Below are 19,133 nucleotides of genomic sequence, written 5' to 3'. Positions count from 1 at the left end.
GATATGCCAAGATGATTGCATGGCATCATGTATGCCCGTCGTGACTACATTACGCCGCTGTCTGAAGGAACAGATGCGCTCCTATTTAAATCAATACAGCCTTACACAGGGCTGTGTAACGGCCTGCGGATGCATATTCATGGTGACAGGTGGTTCAAGTGTGCCGTGAAGCAACTCGGGGACATTATCAGCAAGTCAAATGAACGCCTTTATATGTCGAGAAAAGGAGCAGACAGTTTGACATCTTGAACATGGATATACATGTATGAAGTAAACCGGCAATGACAAGATAATTATAAAACTTTATATCCAAGGGTTCTCTTTTCTACTGGCTCTTGTGAGATCTTTTTGAATTCAGCATAACCGTCACCTCACATGTCAAACTACCAATTTTCCTGCAAGACCTCATTTGGATACGGACACCTCATCACAGAACTTCACAATGAAGAACAATGGCTGAATAACCGTGTCATATCCAAGTCAATAAGTGAAGTAGCTCTTTTCATAGCGTCCTGATCATTACGGAGATTTGAAATAAGAAAGTCAGTAAAATAGATTGAGGTTCTTATTATATTGGTGAGGGATAAGAGGCCATTAAGTCACAGGAATAAGAAGAAAAAGGTCTCAACTGAGCAGATGGCAGTAACTGCAATTTGTTCCAACCCCCAATTATCTCTTGCTTTTCTATTCCCACAAATCCCAACTGGCTCAATGTCCATCTCAACAGCTTTGTATTTGCTAAAAAGTCTCAACTGCTGTCTTTCTATTTCTGCTCTACCTCCAACTCTCCACCAAAAAGTTCTCTCTGCATTGCAGCAATCGTCGACCATGCATGGGAAATAAATTGACTTGTCAGTGTAGAATCGCTCAGGTCTGGTTTGCCATCTCATCTTGTTCCCCTCCCCCTCTGCTCTTCATTTTTCTTTCTTTCCTAAGACCTCTCATCTCTTCTCTTTCCTTTTACCTTCTGCTTATTTCTTTTCTCCTGCTATGATTTTGGCAATCTTTTTCTTTCCTGAGTGTGTTGTTCGCTTCTCTATTACCCTCCCTCCCCTTCTTTCTCTCTCTTCCTCTCTCCCTGGCTGTGGGGTGATGTATGGTCCCTGTCAGCGCTGGAATCAATGGGACGCCGGTTGTTTTAATTTAGCCTGGGAGCCCAGCGGATCCAGATCCTCAGCGTCATGGAAGAGCGATGGCGGTGGCCTTTCTCTCTTCCGTTTTTACTTCCCTCCCTCGCTGCTGCATTGATCAACACTTAACTCCCGCTGGACAATGCTCCGTGGAGGCCCACACCAGTCGTAGGCCTTAGTTAATTGACCAACAAATTCTGATCAGTTCATCCTTGAGTCCAAGTGGGTGTCGTGCCCCCCCTCCCTTTTAACGAGAATGGGACAGTTGGAGGAATGGACGGACAACCACAAACATAATGCCTCCGGCCAGCGCGAAGTCATAAAAACACACATTCTCCATCTTAGACTCCAGATTTAATTCATAACATATTTGCTGACATGACAGTGCAGCTTCGAGGATCTGTCTCAAGCAGGAGAAAATCATCCTGATGGACGGGTAGACAATCGATAACGGACTGAAAGGTAAAAGGTTGGACGAGCTTTATTTGAGCCATGATCCGGGGCTGATCAGCCAAATTTCTCCTGACAGCGCCTCCTCTCCTTCTGTCTTGTATCATTTTCCTCCCTTTCGTCTTCTCCCCTTCATTGCTACCCACCATTAATACAAATCATCTCTCCCCATATTCCCCAACGCCAGGCATGAGCGAAAGCCGTCATGCAAAGCTCACGGGCTGAAGTAATTAAAGTGGCTGCTTTGAAACAAAAGACTGAACAGAGAGGCTTTGGAGAAAATGAAAGAAATGTGCACAGAAAGAAGGGTAAGCAATCAGAGAAGAGGGTTCCACCACAATGGCTCCGTTGATGAGGAATGTGCTGTACAAACGGGTCATGTATTATTGGGTTTTTAACAGATGTATGCATGATGTGACACAAAAGGTCAGGGGGCTTTTTTTTGGTCTTCATTTGAGCCGCAGCACATTTGCATTCAGGAACTATTGAAATAATTGGACGGGTTGTCGAATAGAGCAGATTATTGTGAGGGCTGGAAAATAATTACATTTTTTTTTAGATATGTTCTTCAGCTAAAATATCACACTGTATCCATCTCCCTTTGTAAAAAATAAATTACAGGGAAAAGTGGTGTTGGAGAATGACCACGTCATTTGGCCTCGTAGCTAACAGTTTTCAAGCAGGACGAAGTGCTGCAACAGACTTGTTGCAGTTCAAAGCTATGGCATTGTTGCTGGCTGCAGTTAAACACTTTTCTGTCACAGAGAAACATGAAGAACAGCGAGGGGGCACTGCCATTAAACCATTAAATAAAAGTGAGTGCAGGGCGTGTAAGTCACATAGTTGTCCTGTGTGCTGTAGCAAAAAGAAAAAGATGTTTCATCAGTTGAATTTATATTTTCATCACTGTAACTAAGGTTGCAGAACAACTTTTCAGCCACATTCCACCCACTACCTGAAAGGGCTTGAAAGATACCAATCAAGTTTACCAGGAGACATGAGGGGGGGGAAAAAAAAAAACGAGAAGTCACGGCAGAAAGATGACAGTAAAGAAGGTGGCAGGTGCCATCGGCTGGAAATTAACATGGCGGAACACGACAAAGTGAAAAGAGGATAGGGCCATTGAGGTGAAGTCGGCGTGGTGTCAGGGAGCACCTGTGACGCTCCCAGGTCTGCAGTACACTCCATTTAACATTACAGCGCTGTGAATTTGTCAGAGGGAAGCAGGCAGAGGAACTGTTAACTGTTATTTCAAGCTGTCAGCTTGGATCTGTGTCACACAATGCCTCACAGGGCTCCTCGGTTTATGACACAAAAAAAGAAGCGCATGGGTGGCATATGAGGAGGAGAAATACAGATCCAGCATGATTATGAACAAGAAAGATGCTTTGTGAGAAAACAACTAAACGATAATGTTCATGTGCAATTTAAACATTTGAGATGTTGAAAAGAACGCAATCATCACAGTGAGCGTCTCTAAACTTAGTACATAATGATGAAATAACTCGATACCTGTAATTATATATAAATTAGGTAAAACAGACATGAACACACAATACTCAATTCAGATTTTACAGGATCCTGGTTCTTCCCCCTTCCCATTTACAACCACGTGTACAGCCTCCTCCCTGCGGCCACCATTTGACATAAATGACAGAAAATGTCAGGGGCAAGGATTGAGCCTCATCCACAAACAGTACGTACGCACGTTATTTGCGTAAACCATGCGTACCAACATTTTACGTACAATCTGCATTAATCAATACTTTCTTACCAACCCAGCTGAATTAGCCATGTTAGGCTCAAATCAAAGTCCTCCTCTTTTGGAAAACACAATTTGTTCAGCTCAGTTTATTTCAAATTAGTCCGGCCACTATAATTAAATTGATAAGGACCTTTGCAGAATAATCCAGAATAAAATCAGCTTCACTGGAGCTATTCCAGAAAACAAGTAAATACAAATACTTCAGGTCAAGGAAATCTGATGGATGACATCTATGAACAAGTCCTAAATCGATAGTGAGCTGAAGTGGCGAACAATTGTTCGTTCTAGCAATTCTCTCGTTATGTTTCGGTAAGAGGAGAACAGTATTTGACTCACTTCCCTTTTATTATCCTGCACAGTTAACTGAGTGAAGACAATTCTCCAGAAACACTTGGAATCAAATTAAAAACTTTAGTTTGACACTTCCTTGTCAAACCTGGGTTGATAGACACCGACATTGCCTGAACTGATGCACTACACTGTGTTGAAAAGACAAATCAAACAGGCTTTGACAAGCTGTCACGAGGATAAAAAAAAAAAAAATTCAAATCCAACAGAGAGCGAAAGAGCAGAGTACAGCGATGATACTGGATTTCTGCGATGCTGTTACCTTGGAGACAGGACACGGGAGCCTACAGACTCATAGATATGTGTACACATGCGCACCCATACACATAAGAGAAGGTGGACCCATAGTGGAAAGAAAGGGCAGAGGAGGGGGTATCGTGGGCAGTCTGACATTTCAAGTTGAGTTGCTTCTACAGCGTGGAAATGTCATATTATTCGGCTCGACACATCTAACAAAGTCAGGGAGAGTTTCCAAACAGTGGACGGTATGAATGAAATTTAATTATAGAGCGTAGAACATAACATCACAAAATGCTAAACAGAGCAGAAGTTTAAAAGCATAAAAAACACAATGTGTTTATAAATTACAAATTACATACACAGAGGAAAAAAATAAATGAATAAATAAAATAAATGAATAAAAAAAAGTAGATCAGCTACATAAGCCGGAGCCTGACCGTGACACGTATGATAATCATCACTTCATTACATCCCCGTGTGTTTGATTATCTCTGCTAGAACTTCCTTTCCTGCTCACGCATGTGAGATGCCCTCAAATGTGCAAATAGACCTGCATTTGCACGCCATTTTTAGTTTTGAATCTCTTGACCAATTAACCTCAGTGTAACAATGATGTGAAATGCTGGGACGCACCTTGTTTTTCTCACATTTTGCCAGTGTATTCGTTGGATGGAATTCCCCTGTGAAAAGGTATAAAACCCATTCGAGTGCCCCAAAAGACTCACTAGTACTTTTGTAAAAACATTGCTTTCTGGGTAGAAGTAGAAAAAGTAGAAAAAGATTGAAAAGCAGTGGGTGCTAGATAGTGTTCAGATGCACACACATATTTGCCCTTTGGGTCGTCAGAAATGTCAAGAAACACGTCACGCTGTCACTGACTCAAAATGGAAGGATGCAGTAGAAGACAGGAGCCCACTCCCTGCTATATGTGCCACCACAGGACACAGCTTCCAGAGCACAGCAGTGCCCCTAAGGCTAGCAAACAGTCATCACAAACCGGAGCGAGCTGCAGGGCTCGAGCACTCCAACAGACATCTCCCCCCCGAGCCATACACCACCCCGACCCACACATCATTATGTCCGGGTTGGATGCATAAAGTCCATGTGGTCTGTTTGGAAGATAATAAAATGCTTGCTTGGACACAATGCAGAGGAAATGTTGCGCCTGCTGCTTTGCCCAAAGGCATGGACATGTTTGTCTGCAGTGGAGAGCCAGAGCCAAGAGCAGTGATGTTAGTGGAGCAGAGGAAGCAAAATGTGATGTGGGGCGAATGACTAAATTCTACATCCCCCAAATCTAGCTTTAAAAAACAAGAAAAAAACGAAAATACAATTTTATTAAATGTTGCAGTACAACCTTATCCAATGAGTCAGCCATGCTTAATGCTATTTTTGTTCTGCTTCAGGAAGGAAGCCATTATTCAAATGGCCAATAATTACAATGGGTGTGATTTGTATTAGGATCTGTCCTCTTGTTGATCATCGTTTTAATGCCACTCATTTTTGTTAAACTCGCTCGCAGCTGTAGGAATGGCAGTTTTGCTGGTCATTCCTTCGGTCCAAAATGTTGGTCCCCAGGAGATGAAACCTAATAACTATGGTTACCTGCACTCCAGGAGGTTGACATTTTTGTATTTATTAAAATGTTTAACAATTATTGACTGGATTGCCAGATCCATTTGGTGCAGGCATCAATTGTGCCCAGAAGATGAATCCCATTGACCGGTTTAATCCTTTATCTTTTCCTACAGCACCGCCATCATGTAACTGCAACATGTATGAGATACCGCTCGGCCTCAGCCAAGGCAAGTTTATTTGTATAGCACATTTCAACAACAAGGCAATTCAAAGTGCTTCACATAAAACCATTAAAAGCATCAAAACATGAGGCAAAAATAAAAGGAGATTTAAAAACTATTAAGAACATTGATTGAAACATTAAAAACAGTGATTAAAACACAAAAAAGCTAAAAATAGAATAATAGTTGCAGTGCAGAGTAAGAAATAAAATACAGTAATACAATGCAGAAATTGATGAATATCCTTGAATCTGGTTCAATTAAAAGGCAACAGCAAACGGAAAAGTCTTCAATCTTGATTTAAATGAGCTCAGGGTCTCAGCAGACCTGCAGCTTTCTGGGACTTTGTTCCAGATATGTGGAGCAGAAAAACTGAACGCTGCTTCTCCATGTTTAGTTCTGACTCTGGGAACAGAAAGTAGACCGGTCCCAGACGACCTAAGTGGTTCATAAGGTAGCATCAAATCTATTTTTTGTTGGACAGGAAGCCAGTGCAAAGACCTCAGAACTGGAGTGATGTTATCCACCCTCCTGGTCTTAGTGAGGACTCGAGCTGCAGCTTTCTGACTTTTTACAGAGAACTGGAAACACACCGTTACATGTAGTTCTTTCTTTCGCTTTGCCAGTGTCATTATAGCTCCTCATGCACTCATTTGACAAGTGGTTACAGATGAAGTGAAGAACTCTTGACAGAAGACGTTCTGAGTGGCTTTATGCCAAAGGATTTTGTATCGGCCTGTCAGAATCAAAGAATCTCTACAGCCATCATTTTAAAGTTCAACAAATATCTGGGGAGAGATTCTTTAAAGAAATAGGTGACATTTGCCTCAGTACCGATCCACGGGACACTGTATCTTGAGATGGACAAAGGAAAGCTTTCTTGGTCTTGCTCTACTCACATATGGACGTAACAGGTTTAAACCTGTTCCCGTGAGATTGCTGAGTGTAAGACGAATACGAAATCGTTAGACTTAACAGGATGAAAGAAAGTGGCTCCACAGTTTAATCAACAGTACACACAATGGGCCTCATTCACAGTGAATACGCACAAATCTGTACGTGTGTACCATAAAAAAAGGCTTTAATAGACAATATATAAAACCATTTGTTCACTAATGCATTGTGTTAAATTACTATAACATTATTACCTTTCATCCACATCAATTATTGTCACAATTAAATTATGTTATATATTTTTAAGCTTCTGTTGAGGTTTTCGATTGTGGCTTAAAATGTCTGCACATATATAAGTGAATGAGGCCCATTGACCCTCAGCATGCAGTGGAAAAGTATCTGAAGGCAGTTATTTCCTGCAAGGTGTTGATAAAGGACAAGGGCACAGCCCACCTGCATGGACAGCAGGCTGGAGGTCTAAAGCACAGATAAATTCATAACTTGTGTGGCGATGGCCTCGCCAGTGTAATCCTATTGCCAGCAGCTGTGGCTTCAACATGGTTGAGAGGACTCTCCCCAGCTAGCCATACATCTGTGACGTTAGCCACGCAGAGACCCACAGGAGGCTCTCTACCTTGTCATCTTTAGGTACCCAATTGTGAGAGTGCCGTTTAAAAAAGGTATTTTTCCTCGTGGTACCTTCTCGTCATTTTGCACTTTTTCTTCTCCTTGTACTCATTCAGTTTTTCTTCCAATTCTCTCACTCACGTCCACTGCGTAGTGCCTCACATCATCAAGAGCATCCAATCATTGCCTCACACGGTCACGCACAGCTGAACTACACACACACGCTCACAACATATAGGACAGAGAGAAGAGGGGGCAGCATGATATTTATATTTAGAGAGGTCGTTTTTTGGGGAAATTCATTTGCCAGTTGCTGCTTGAAAAAACAACAATGGATCCGAGAATAGAAGAATGACTTTGATACAAGATATGTGTACAAGAATATAAAATAATTTGAATCCAAATATTTTTCATTCTGTTCAATTTATTGTTAATCATGATTATGAAGCCATATGGTTTGTATCTCATATCATTGTTATGATTTAAATATAGAAAACAACACAGCGTTGGTGGAGCAGCACAGTGTATTTTCACTAACCTGACAGCAAACTCTTGGGGCCGTGTGGACTACGTTGTCTTTTAGGATCTTAACGTGAACGTGGGAGAAAGACTCTTCATTGTGTCTTTTTTTGATACTTATACATGGATTATCCATCATGTATTTTTGAAGAGCACAAATTAAGAGTGTGCCAGAATATAAAACAATGCAAAAAAATAAAACAAATTCAGTTTCACTCCTTTCCAACAAATTGTCTCTCTTCTAACAAATGCCTTAAGGATTTATATTTTCCAAAGAAAACAATTGAAAACATTAAAATGTAAAAAACAAAAAGATTTCGAAATTAAAAAAACAACAAAAACAAAACAAAAAAGGTACTACAAATAATGTGCATGCACTGGCTCTTGCCTTTACCATTTTGTGCAGTACAGGACTGGCGCACTACACCACTCTCAATGCCAACTACTAAGACTAGAGTCAATACATTTAATTAATGGCTTTGGCAAATACAATTCCAGTCACAAATGTTATTAAAAGTTGGGTTTGATATGATAGAGAACAATGTAATTGTGTATTTTGAAATAGGTTTTTGCCCACAACCCATATGGCTCCCAGCGCTTCTCTTTTTGTACTGCAGTAGAGAACATTTGTTTGCTAGCTCCATCAACAACCCGACTTCCTTTCTGCCTTCTCTCCATCTCTCTCTCTTCCATGAATCCAGCTTGGCTTCGAGACCATCCTGGCTCGCCCGGCCCAAGATAGTCCCTCTCTTTTTCTGTGTCCGACTGGCTGCTCTGGTCGAGACCCCAGGGAAAACTCCAGTGCAACTGGCTGGGCATTGCTCCACATGACATGTCCAAGACGTGCCTTTCCCCTACTTCCAAAAACAACAGCCCCCTAACCACAGAGCACACTGGCAGACACCACAAAGACAGGGTGTAGAACGTCTTGTTTCTTTTAGCTGGGAGATGGTGAGGAAAGTCATATTGTGATTGCGAAAGGAAAAATGGAGCGCTGACTAGGTGATCATTAAAAAAAAAAAAAAAAAAAAAAAGTAAATGCAGACGCAATTATGAAGACCATCTCGCGATCAGCCATCAGAGAGACGTATAAACTCCTGGCAAAATACTCAGAACTGTTTCTGTGGTAATTTCTACGAAAGTATGTGTCAACATATTGCCATGATGACGCACACTCGCACTCACTGCTGGTAAAATGATTGATGTGAAATATATTGTTTGCTTTGAAATTGTGCAAATCCATTGGCCTTTATAGCATTCATGGCACCTCATAACATTCACGAGTGTTTACAGCTCTCCGACCTGAGGGACAACTTAAGCATTAATATGCCACTGGGGAGGCGTGAAATGTATTTGCCACATATTCCCTCCTCTGCTGGCAACCAGCCCATACACTATCCCAGTACACCGTGCGAGAGTGTCACGGGGAAGGAGAGGGGAGAATGCGTTGTCACGGTAGCTTACTCAAAGCCAGGCTAATTAACAAACGGAGAGGGAGAAGCCAGACAGAAAGAAGTATTAAATGTGTCGGATGCACTTTTACAGCATTGTGGATTTGGCTAAGAGGCGCATGAACTTGCTGTCATAATGTTGTCCAGCGTTTTCAGTCCCAGTGTCCACAATGGACAAATCACCGTGTCATTCATCTGTCATTGGACTGGAGATGGCCTTTGATCAAGTCTTACGACCTACATCAGGCACCGCAGAAACCCCATACATCACACGGTACATCATGAGGGTCTGGAGGACAACCAGGCTGTGTGCGCCTGGCTCCGTCATAAATCATAATGGGCAGGATGAGAATTTAGTTTTGCACATAACTTGATGACATTATGCTTAAAATGAAATACTTGATTGCGTTATTCTCAAAAACCTAATCATTCTGTTGGTAATGTCAGCACTACTACTATTTACCATGTTAACTATCTTTGCTTAGCATGTTAAAATGCTGATATTTGCATATCACTTAACATACAGCCTAAACTGATGGAAATTCACCATAGTAATTGAATTCTTGCTTCGGGGAAAATTAATGTCTGTATCAAATGTCAGACTAATCCATCAAATGCTGGTTAGGATGGTGCATGTTAAGTCGGCACCAGGTGGTAGACCAACCCACTGCCCAACAAACAGACATTGCCAGCCCAGAGCGAGGCTGCCATCTTGGCTTAAAGCGTGAGCCTCTCGCTTCATAGAAAAATGGAATCACTTCTCCTAACCACATGCATGGATATTACTTCGGGTGTCCTGCAAGGAGTAGGCCTTAACTTGTAATGTTGTACATGAACGGTATATGCAAGTCAGAAATACTGAAACATGTTTGCAGCTGCTCTTTGAGGCGATAACAACAGAAATGAGTAAAACGGTTATTTGACAAAGACAAATAATCATTAAATGTCTAATTTGTGTGAACGATGGAAAATGTAACAGAGTATATGAGAACACTTTTCAGGGGGTTGATATAAGAGAACAAAATCAGCTGTAAATGTCACATAAGATGTGAGCGCAAAGTTGACATGGAGCAATGCAATTCTGTGAAAACGAGAAACATTCTGGATCATAAAGCTGTAGTATAGGTTTATCCCCAAAATATCCAAATGGTTGCCATACAGGAAGTAATCACAATGCTACTCTATTACTTTAAAAAAAAATGTTTCTGTAAACCAGTTGGAGAAATAGCCGGCTACTCCAATGGAGGAGAAAGAAGGAGAAGCCGAGAGAGTTGCAGTAAAGGAGACTTATCTTAATTCAATTAAATTCATTTTTGTATAGCCCAAAATCACAAATTACAAATTTGCCTCAGAGGGCTTTACAATATGTACACATTTGACATCCTCTTGTTGTGCTAATTAATGGTAGCACTTCTTTAAGCATCCTAGTCGGTATAGGGTCAAAGACACAGGTGGAAGGTTTAGACGTAAAAATTGTTGAAGTCAGTTTGTCAAGGTCAATGGGAGTAAAGCCATCTAAACATATATCAGGGTTTACAGCTGTTTCTAAGGTTACTCTATTTGTGGAAAGATCGGTCGAGGGCAGGAGATTATTAATGTTCTCTCTAATAATTATAATCTTATCATTAAAGAAGTTCATGAAGTCATTGCTACTGAGGTCTATAGGGATACTCGACACGACAGAGCTGTGACTCTCTGTCAGCCTGGCTACAGTGCTGAAGAGGAACCTGGGGTTGTTCTTATTTCTCTATTAACGATGAGTAATAAGCTGCTCTGGCATTACGGAGGGCCTTCTTATATGTCTTAAGATTGTCTCGCCAGAGTAACCGAGATTCTTCCAAGTTAGTGGAACGCCATGTTCTTTCAAGTTTTCGCGATGTTTGCTTTAATTTGCGGGTTTCAGGGTTATACCATGGAGCGAACCTCCTTTGTTTTACCAACTTCTTTTTTAAAGGAGCAATAGAGTCTAGTGTCCTTCTAAGTGAGCTTGTAGCACTGTCGACAAGATGATCAATCTGGGTAGGACTAAAGTTAGCACAGGAGTCCTCTGTTATGTTGAAGCATGGTATTGAGTTAAATACAGACGGAATCGCTTCTTTAAATTGAGCTACGGCACCATCAGATAGACATCTAGTGTAGTAACTCTTGCTTAACGGTGTACACTCCGTTAGTAAGAATTCAAAGGTTATTAGATAATGGTCCGATAGAAGAGGGTTCTGTGGATAGACTACTAAATCTTCCATGTTAATGCCATAAGTCAGAACCAGGTCGAGAGTGTGGTTAAAACAGTGAGTGGGTTTCTGTACATTCTGACAGAAACCAATCGAATCTAATAATGAGATGAATGCAGTACTGAGGCTATTGTTCTCAACATCCACATGAATATTAAAGTCACCTACAATAATTACTGTGTCTGTTTTAAGGACGAGACTTGATAAAAACTGAATAAATTCCGATAAAAACTCAGAATACGGACCTGGGGCCCGGTACACTATAACAAATATAACTGGCTGTATTGTTTTCCAGGTTGGGTGTGAAAGACTAAGAACCAAGCTTTCAAATGAGTTATAGTCGAGTTTAGGTTTAGGGTTTAATAATAGGCTAGAGTCAAAGATGGCTGCTACTCCACCTCCTCGGCCGGCGCCTCGAGGAATGTGAGTATTGATATGACTTGGAGTTGATTCATTTAGGCTGACATATTCATCATTACTCAGCCAGGTTTCAGTGAGACAAAATAAATCAATATTATTTCTGCTTCCTGGTCTGATCTCTGGGTTGTCATGGACCCACGAAGGCAGGGATATCCTCTATTGCATCCAAACAGGTCCAAGTTGTAGTTTAACAAATTTCCAACCATTCCACCTGCTGCGGGGATCAGCACACTTCCTGCTGAGCTTTGTTTTCCTTTTGCATACAAAAAAGCAAAGATGACGGGTAAGTTAATTTACCTTCAAATGATCTCTTTTAGCCACTCTCACTTCCTCCCTCTACTCGCCTCCATGCTTCTTTCGTAAAAACTGTTTTTAAAGTCACATGCTGTAGAACTTAAGACTGGACAAATTATGTGCAAAGTAATAAAATATTAACTTCCTGGCAATATACAAAAGAAATGTCAGACAGAGAGGGGAGATAAAAGCCAAGTAAAATTGAACCCAAAAAACAAACAAACTCTGTACGGCTAGGTTAGCGCATGTGTGGGATGGATTCATGGAATGGGTTGGAAGTACAAACAAAGCAATTTAAGAAAACAAATAAAGCAAAATGTCTTTGAGAAGTACAGGGATTAAGAAGGGGCATTGTCTGTCTCTCGAGACTGTGACGCTCGTTTACCTTGTTGTTGTTGTTCTCTTTTTGTTTGGTCATGTGTAGCAAAACTGCCGCAACTATGAGTTCATTCAGCACGAACACAGACGCCACAGACTGCCGCTAACAATAACACTTTTATTCTTGTGATTGATCACACGCACTTCAACACAAATATACAACCGTAGGAAACCGTGCGCCTCCGGCTGCCTGGCACACGAGGTCTAGTTGCTTTTAATCTCACCGCTCAGCAAAACGACGTCTTCAGTCCTCCGTTTAACAATGCCATTGTAACTTGCCTTTAAAGGGAGATAATAATTAGACAACGAGCACCAGCTGTGCCAATCAACTTGTCTGGCACTGCTGTCATGAGCCTCCCCTGCACCTCTTCCTCCTGCATTTTAATGCCAACCACGCCCACCTGCACATTTAGCTTTGTTGTGCTTTGTATATTAAGACGATTATGTGTATTTGTGATAAACATTGATGTCATTATCTAAGTAATTAAAGTATTTACAACTCTTCTTAACATGTCAGATTTATTCAACTATCTTATTTAGAATCTCCTCTTCTATATGTTGACTGTTCATTTCATTGGTGATTCTTGTTTTGGTTTGTTTCTTCTTTCTAAAGAGCAGTAACAGCACAATCCAGTTTAAACCGCAGTCTTGTTGCTGTAGCAGGCCACATAGTACTCGTGCTACTGTAGTGGTGGTGAAGATTACAACTCCCCTGATCCCACGACACTTTGCAGAGAGAAATCTGTAAAATAATTTACTACTAGTATTTACTTAAGTGTCTTTCTACAATATTTTACTGAGTAAATAACTTGTCTGTTCTAACACTATTATCCTTAAGAAACATAAAATCAGTTTTTACAATTGACCTGCAATAGTATGTTTTTGAATGACCACTGATTTCTGGAATGTTACATTATCATGAAAAAGAAAAATCTGTCAAATAATACCTGACATGTAAAATTACATTTAGAATTCATACAATTACAATACGTTGCCATTTAAAACAGAATAATAATGTAATCTCATGGTTATGTGTAATGACCTGGAATTGTAATGGCAGACTTTTAAATTACTGCAAATACACAGTATGTTAATTCACAGACATTTCATTGTTTCATGGAACAAAGGAAACAATCGGTAGAAAAATACAACACATTTCCTGAAAAATTATAGCCACTGAGATAAGTAAAGAGAAGGGAAAACATAAACATATCAGTGAATGGGCTGACCATTAGATAGCTTTAATGCAAACCTGACTGCTGTTAGAAAAGCATCCAATTCTGACAAAAAGTTTCACATTAAAATTGAATAGGCAAATTATTTTTTATTATCCTGCGCAACATCAGCAATTATTCAACGATCTTGTATAAGCAATAAAGTGATGGTTTTCATTGATGTACAGCTCACGGATGACGGTTAAATGAGCTATGGGACAGCACAGGTTCTCTGGTATGAATAATTTGTAGCATTTCATTTCCTACCATCAGGGATTTGGATGGTTAAAGCAAACTGTGACCTGTGTTTTAAGTGGCCTATTAAATGAGCTAATCTGAGTCCTGTACATGCAAACACTACAGACCTGCTGGGAGCCCAAATGTCGCATCGACCCGCTGGGCTCGATCTCATAGAGAAGTGCTTAGTTGGCGCCTCTCGTGCCATTTCTGTGCTGAAAAAGTGGGACACTCCTGTTTGGTTTTGCCTTTCAAAAGAACCTGATGATTGTCCTGGTGTGGCCGAGGAAGGACGAAGTCGTCCCTGCTGACATTGGCAGTGAAAGCAAGAACAGCTGCCTGGTTGGCAATGCTAAGCATATTTAGTATTTGAATACCAAATATGTCATCCTAATGGTACAATGCAACAAGAAAAGTTGCATATTATTCTCATAAGTTATATTACATCATTGTCTTCCTGCTTGCTAACCTTCTTTAAGTAATTATAATGTGACAGCTTCAACACCAGGTGCTGGCTATAAATTTGAGATTTAATAATAAAAGACCTGATGGCCAAATGTAGTTGCTGACTGTCCAGTTGAGAAGAAGAAAAACGCATTATGTTGTTAAGTTTTTAGGTTTCTAAGGTCTGATGATTGACAGTGTGCAAATAAATAAAGACTTCCATTCTGAATCTCGACTCGTTGGTAAGTGTAAGCCCTTCAGCACAATAACTGAAGGGCTTGTATTTGGGGGGTAATTTAAATGAGACATTTGGAATGAAGTGTTTCTGATAAAATATCACAATTTTAAGCTCCGATTTAGTTGCTTTTTCTGAGGGAAGCAATGAGCTTCTGGCTATGATAAATGGTGTAATTTTGGAGATTTTTTTGAAGAAAACATGCTTTTCATGGTTATGGTGTTCAGAGGCTGTACTGGACTTGTACATGACACTTACTACAGTTGTAACTTATCAACCTTTAAGTCACTGTGAGCTATACTGTAGTGTTCAGAAGGAAACTTAGCTTCAACATTTTACTGTCATTTTGAATACCTTAGGACTGAAGTGTAAAACTACTCAAATTAATTTCAGCAAGACGTTATAGTATATTCTTATCTTGCAAAAGCGATTGATAACTACTTGAACGGAAAATAATATGTTACTCATTTGCAATGTTTCATAATTTCAGTACACAGCAGTGAGAGTGACTGTGGAAGGAATGCTTCCTTTCTCTTATTTTCAGCACTATTATTTGAACCTAAACAGGCTTTGCTTTTCTTAACTCTTTAAAGATTAATGAGGTCCTTGGAAAAAGTCTCTCTTGGTGAGGGAGCAGAATCTAATAAGAACAGAGCCTGTGCATTAATCACAACATTAATCACTCCTGTGCAAATGAATGTTAGTACAGGTGCTTTGTTTCACATGTGCTGAAGGCGCCACATTTCCTTGAGTTCAATCACTGTGTGGAAAAAGATATTTTTCTGTTCGTGTTCATTTTTAATAACTTTTCATTTCGCATCCTGCATGTGGTTGAGAGTTTTAAGATGACGTTCAGGGTCACTTTTAAAAGTAGAGATGCAGAGAGTTTTATGTTTTTGGCTTTTCTTTCTTATTTTCTCCTTTACGACTGTAAACTGAGTAACACAAACAATGAAAATACTTGCTTTTTATGTCATATGGTGCATTCTCATCAATAAAGTATATATATATATAAATAAAAAAAAGTAGAGACTCAGGCAGTGCTAATGCATTTTCTTTCTTTGACAACTTGGGGCGATTCATTTGGTATAAACTATCTGTCTTTACATCATGCCAAAATTAGATGAAAACATATATTAATCAGGTGTTGTTTTTGGAAATCAAGTGGTTTAATCGATCAAGACACAGTGTATTGTGACACAGCAAATAAATGGCTCAGGGACTCACACCACACACGCACACACATGTTTTACAGAATGGACTGTATAAATGTGTTAATATTTTCATCGTATCCACTGACAGATGGCATACTTACACCATGGTAAGACATGTGTGTGTCTGCATCGCAAATCGAAAACTTTCCCCATGCCTCTCGTCTTTATTTAAAACATATCCTGATTACAGCTCGGTTCTTAATGCATTAGCGTGGGACGATCTTTTCATCTCACCCTCGGAAAGAGTGTTCAACTAAAATGTTAAGCTACTCTCCTTAAAGAATCACTCCTTCGCTCTCAGTCCGGTTGAAATGGATCTCAGGATATCGAGCCAGCAGTGCATCAACCTCCAACACACACTCACACACACAACCCTGCACAGACAGCTGAAAAGAATGACTAGAGTGCATGTGGGAGTCATGGAGGTGGTCGCCCTCATTTGGACTCCTCACTACTGACCGCAATTGGACAGTTGGAGTTCGAGAGGCCGTCTTGGCCGTCTCATTACCCTGCAACCAGACATGTGAGGGAGCATCACCAGTCCTCACCTCCCTGTCTCTGTCAGCGTATGTCCTGCACTTCTCTGCATGTGAAAGAGGTTGTGGTCGATTGCATTTGCCTAAGCCTACCACTAAATTATGCCAGTGTTTAAAGAAGCCCTGGGTAGTGTGGAGAGGCAATTCATTCTGACTAAATGTAGGTTGCCATGATATGTGAAGATGTGCTTTGTGGAGCCGAAAAAAGATTTAATGAGTCCTTTACCTCGCCTCTGAATAAATCACCCTCAAAGTGTCAAAGACCACTTGTGTTTTATCCCAGGCCTGTAGGACGGGCACATTTGCAGGGCCAAATTTTGGATGAGGAACAGCAAGGGCATTTCATATGGAGAACCATCTAACGCCATTGGTGAAAGGCAGCCTCAAAGGAGCAGTCTGGCTGTACCATCAGCCCCAAAGAACTGGGCCAAAACTAAAATGTTGGCATTGCAAAGCATTCAGGGAGCTGATCAGCCCAGATGAGAATAATCTGGTTCGTCAAACACCGGAAAAGAGCCATCTACAGCTTAAAAGGGCCGATTAAGGGCTTTAACTGGTTTTGACATTTTAGATGACTCCGTTTTCGGTGATCTACTCCTTTGCATTAAAGCCTTTGCATGAGAACCATTCTTTCTATTTTTTACTTTCATCTACACTCCTGTCCACGTTGGCCTTGTCCACACCATCGTCCCTTGCAATCTGCCAGTCTGCTCCATTCTCAGTGTCCTTACCGAGCAGCATGGCACGAGAGCCTGTGGGACAGAACCATCTGTCAGCTACCAAGAGGGGACAGCTAGACACGCTACAACCATTAGAGCAATGGATTTCCACTGTTCCCCATCTCAGGACTAAAACTTCATCCTTGCATGCCCTGCGCACTTTCACTTTATTGCATTGTTAAACTGAAATATGTCATTCCGCTTGCAGGTTGTTGCATGCTCCCAAGGTAACTCTCACAGCCTGTCACTTTGCGCTAATTCATGAATGTTCCAAGGGTGTTCTTCATTTTACCTTATTGTGGTATTTGTTGTGCTTGTTTTATGACTTTGCTTGTCAATCCTAGTCCTTTACACTCTCCATCTCCCCGTGCTCTCACTTGAAATGATCTTACTGCGGCGTTAAAACCGCCTATGGCCTTTTCCACTGGGCACTTTCTTTGTTTCCATCAGGGCCAAGGCACTGACCAGCAGTTGGATGGCGAAAGACTTATTGTAATTCTTAATATTAGCATTATTGATCTGTCTTTGAGGTGCTTGGGCTCATGAAAGTTGGCACACACATCAGACTGAAAAGAGATATCTGATATGGGTCTCATGCTCGCGTGTGACAAAATAACTCAACAGCGCCCCCTTTGTAAATCAGAATCAGAATCAGATTCAGAACCGTTTGTTGCCAAGCAAGTTTTCACCTGCAAGTAATTTGTCGTGGTGGAAGGACTGTGCAAAGCCTCTGCCATAACATTTCACGTAGATTTATTAAATAAGATAGGCTTTTGTAATGTCTCCGGATGTAATTACAGTATCCCAAATGTTGCCAACAATGTTCAAACCCAGAGAAATCTGTAGTTTTACTCAAAGGAATGGTGCATTTCATTTGGGCCTTTAGTTGCTCTAACTTCTGCGAAAACACCAGAAACACCAGAAATATCTGGTAAGTCAGCGAGTGATGAAGTCGGCTAGCCATTCTATTGGTTATTATTGTTTCAATGTTCTCTTGTGATGCGTTCTTTTCTGCCACACAGCATTCTTTCATTATTAGCATGCCATCTTGCAACACTGTAATCCAGTAGAGATTTCATTTATTGATATATTTTCATTTCGATCCAGTTCACTGTGATGTGCTATGATAAGGGGCTCATGTCAGATGCCAAGGTATCATTCATGATGCAGGATGCACCTCAGTTGATTTTGTTGGGGTCTGACTATATGGCTTCAACATGTGCTGTAGAACAAAGAGTCAGGCCTTCCCTTTTGCAAGCAAAGGTTTCATCCTAATTCTGGTTTGATGAGAGCAAACCTCCTCGCTCCCCCCCCCTTTTCTCTCACACACACACACGCACACACACACTCCCCCCCTCTTTTCAATCGTCTGTTGATTTTAGATAGCGTGCTCATGAATGTATAGTTGTTGTTAGTTTAGATATTAGTTGACTAGATCATTGGTATTAGAACTTAATAAACTCTGTTGTATTTTAAAGAGCAGCTGTCTGTGATTACTTTGTGCATGTACTGTGATAATAGCTGTATATGTGGTCTGTGCTCGAACTTAAACCTTCACTTTACTCTGAATGTGCAATCGTACTTAGACTATTGACATTATGAGTGACTACTAATTATGAGACTTAGTTTTATCCTTTGGTTATTGGTCCCTGTTCGCAGGGTGGTGCCCCGTTATTATTAATAATCATTCATAATTGTTACTGACATTAATAATTCTATTGATGTCAATTATTTTGTTTCTTAGATGCTGATAACCCAAACACGCTCCTTTACGTTCCCAACTATTTCTTTCTTGTAAATATCAAGCAAAAAGACAGCACTGGCAAGAGTTTCCTGGTGGACACAGCCTCAGCCGAGTTGAAATTTGATATCTCTTCCTTCAACTAATGTCCGACCACTCTTCACTTTGTCTGCCTGTATTTGTCAGCAGGGTCTCTCCTTAGGTCACTGGTGACACACCAGTACCACAACTTAATTACCCACGAACC

This window comes from Melanostigma gelatinosum (assembly GCF_949748355.1).
Source record: "Melanostigma gelatinosum genome assembly, chromosome: 17".
Lineage (NCBI taxonomy): Eukaryota > Metazoa > Chordata > Actinopteri > Perciformes > Zoarcidae > Melanostigma > Melanostigma gelatinosum.
The sequence above is the reverse complement of the archived record's forward strand: the minus strand, read 5'-3'. Positions refer to the sequence as shown.